This window comes from Chrysochloris asiatica, unplaced genomic scaffold (assembly GCF_000296735.1).
Source record: "Chrysochloris asiatica unplaced genomic scaffold, ChrAsi1.0 scaffold00140, whole genome shotgun sequence".
Classification (NCBI taxonomy): Eukaryota; Metazoa; Chordata; class Mammalia; order Afrosoricida; family Chrysochloridae; genus Chrysochloris; species Chrysochloris asiatica.
Window position 1 is genome coordinate 9,150,684 of NW_006408658.1, and position 3,564 is coordinate 9,154,247.

A 3,564-nucleotide genomic window follows, 5' to 3' on the forward strand; every position below is an offset into this window, starting at 1 on the left:
AAATATGCAAAGACCTGGATTTAGAAAACCTAAAGGGAAGAACACAGCATTTCTGAAGCTGAGGGAACTGAAGAAAAAATTTAAGCCTTGACTTGCAACATTAAAGGATTTTCTGAGCAAAATGTTGAATGATGCAGAAAACATCAAACGAAGATGGAAAGAATACAGAGTCACTGTACCAAAAACAAATTGTCAGTGTTCCACCATATCAAGAGGTAGCATATAATCGAGAGCTAGTGATACTGAAGGGAGAAGTCCAAGGTGCGTTGAAAGCATTGTCAAAGAACAAAGCTCCAGGAATTGATGGAATACAAACTGAAATCATCAACAAACTGATACAGCACTGGAGGTACTCACTCATCTATGCCAAGATATTTGGAAGACAACTACCTGGCAACTGACTGAAGAGATCCATATTTATGCCCATTCCAAAAAGAGGTGACCCAACGGAATGCGGAAATCATCAGACAGTATCATTAATATCTCAAGCAAGTAAAATTTTGCTAAAGATAATAAAAAGTGGCTGCAACCATACATTGACAGGTAACTACCAGAGGTTCAGGCTAAAATTAGAAGACATTGTGGCACAAAGGATAGCATTGCTGACATCAGATGGATCTTGGCTGGAAGCAGAGAATACCAAAAAGATGTTTACTTGTGCTTTATTGACTATGCAAAGGCTTTTGATTGTGTGGGTCATTACAAGCTATGGACAACATTGAGGAGAAGGAGTGTTCCAGAACAGTTAATTGTGCTCATGAGGAACCTGTGCATAAACCAAGAGGCAGCTGTTCAAACAGAACACAGGGACACTGAATAGCTTAAAATCAGAGAAGATGTGCACCAGTGTTGTATTCTTTCACCATACTTAATCAATCTGTATGCTGAGTAAACTATTTGAGAAGCTGGATTATATGAAGAAAAACATGGCATCAGGACTGGAGGAGGACAACCTGCGATATGCAGATGATACAACCTTGCTTGCTGAAAGTGGAGAGGGTAATACTTTCTTACTTAAAATACTTACTGATGAAGATCAAAGAGCATAGCCTTCATTATGGGTTACACCTCAGTGTAAAGAAAACAAAATTCCTCACCACTGGACCAGTAAATAACATCATGATAAATGGATAAAAGATTTAAGTTGTCAGAGACTTCATTTTGCTTGGATCAACCATCAACCCTCATGGAAACAGCAATGGAGACATCAAACTACATATTGCATTAGTCAAATTCTGCTGCACAACTCCTTTAAAGTGTTGAAGAACAAAGATGTCAGTTTGAGGACTATGGTGACCCTGATCTAAGCCATGATATTTTCAATAACCTCATATGCATGTTAAAGTTGGACAGTGAATAACGAAGACCATAGAAGAATTGATGCATTTGAATTATAGTGTTGGAGAAGAATATTAAAAGTACCATGTACTGCCAAAAGAACAAAGCAGTCTGTGTTGGGAGAAGTACAGCCAGAATGCTCCGTGAAAGCCTGGCTGGCCAGACTTCATCTCACATACTTCGGACATATTGTCAGGAGGAACCAGTCCTTGGAGAAGGTTACAATGTTTGGTAAAGTGAAGGGTCAGAGTAAAAGAGAAAGACTCCCAAGGAAATGGATTGGCACTGTGGAAGCAGCAGTGGGCTCAAATGTAGCAACGATTGTGAGGTTTGCCCAGGATCAAGCAGTGTTTTGTTTTGTTCTGCACAGGGTTGCTATGAGTCGGTATGGACTTGATGGCACCTAACAGTAACAATAACAACTTGATTTCCTTATTCTTCCACTCCTGCAGGCCTTTAAAACTCTGCTCCCTAGCCACATAGTTATTCTTTCCATTGCATATAAACCATGCAGTTTTCATGCCCCTGTGCCTTGCTTGGCTGGTCCTCTACCTGAAACTGCATCTCTTTGATTTGTGAAGTCCAGCACAGACTCTGGGGCCAGCTCAAGTGTTACCGTCTATGCAGTTCTTCTGCCCTACACATACAAAGATCATTAAGAATTTACTTCAGAGCTTTAGCTTTCTCATGTCTCTATTAGACAGTAAAACATTTTATGTAAACAAAACACTCTTACCAATCACCATTTTTAAGTACACAGAAATTTAATCACCCACTGATGGTTTCAAACAGCAAAACTAAAATTTATCTTTGAGATGATGACATATCTTAGTTAGAAATGCTGTGTATGCTTGCCTCAGCCTCTCTTCTGCTGGAATTCCTTGGCAAGGAGGTATTTTCACACTCAGTTAGGGGCAATTCCTATAATTAGAGCAGCTGGTTAATTAAGAAGCTGGTTTCAAACGACTGTTAAATTAACCATTTTTACCCTTAAATGAAAGGTTTTGGTAAAATTACCAGTGGTTAAACTGTTTAATTAGCCAGTTGTTTTAATTATACAATTTCCAAGTTTGAAAGCCTCTGATTTCCAATAAGTTCAACTGAGAGGCTGGGTTTTTTCGCTCTCTGGTTCATTAAACTGAATTTCCTGCTATCACATTAACACTGCAGCCTCCTGAGAGAACTGACAAGTCTTTTCACTGGGTGAAGGCACAAAACCCTAGGGTTTCAAAAGGAGGTTTTGAAAACTCCTGGAATGACGACATTTGCAGGATGTAACCATGTGTTGACTTCCCTCCACATCACCAGCCTTTCATATATTTGTCACAGCCGGTCATCCTTCAATGTCCTTGTTTTCTAATCTAGGAGCTAAACTTCTGGATCTAGAATAGTGGTAAACAGCTTTATTTTAATTATTTCTCCTTCAGTTTTAGAATAAGCATTTTTAGCAGGGCTCTGAAAGTAGAGAAAGAAGGAAAAATGTGGGCAACTCAAATCAAGAATCTAATTGGAGTATGGGAAACGGCCTTTCCACCCTAGAACCATAGCCCAGTTTATCCGTAACCTGGTGGAGAAGGCTCCAGCGATGGTAAACACTGTTGTGACTTACTCAAACCTCAGTTGGCCACATTTTGGCACTATGCCAAGGTGGAGCTGGTTCCTCCAGCCCTTGCTGAGAACCCTACAGTTATTCAGAACCTGAAAAAAATAGTCAATAGTGCTAAAACTGATCACTTCAAACAGCTCACAGTTAAGGAAGCTCTGCTGAATGGTTTGGTGGCCACTGAGGTGTGGATATGGTTTTTTTTTTTTAAGGTTTTTATTGTGGATTGAGTGAAAGTTTTCAGGGCACATCATCGGTTTCACATTCAAACATTCATATACCTTGTTTCATTATGGATATGGTTTTATATTGGCGAGATCATAGGTAATCGTGGCATCATTGGTTGTGATGTTTGAAGACCAATCTTTACCCTCTGATTATATTTGGTTTACTATTTGTTCTTGGACCATATGTGATCAGACTGCTATCTGAATAAAATAGATAATTATGAAAAAAAAATCTAATTGGAGGATATTCTCTCCATCAGATAGACTGTAAGTTCCTTAAGGGCACATAGAATGCCAATACCTGCCAATAGTATATGCTCAGTAAATGTAAATGTTAAAAGGTTACTAAATTTTAACAAGAAAATCTGCAATCATTTTTTTCCTGACAGCTCTATA

At 38.9% G+C, this 3,564-nt stretch overlaps 1 pseudogene; it reads left to right on the forward strand.

The window, feature by feature from the left end:
- Positions 1–3,297, forward strand: part of LOC102815239 — a 12,336-nt pseudogene extending 9,039 nt beyond the window's left edge.
- Positions 3,298–3,564: the final 267 nt, after the last annotated feature.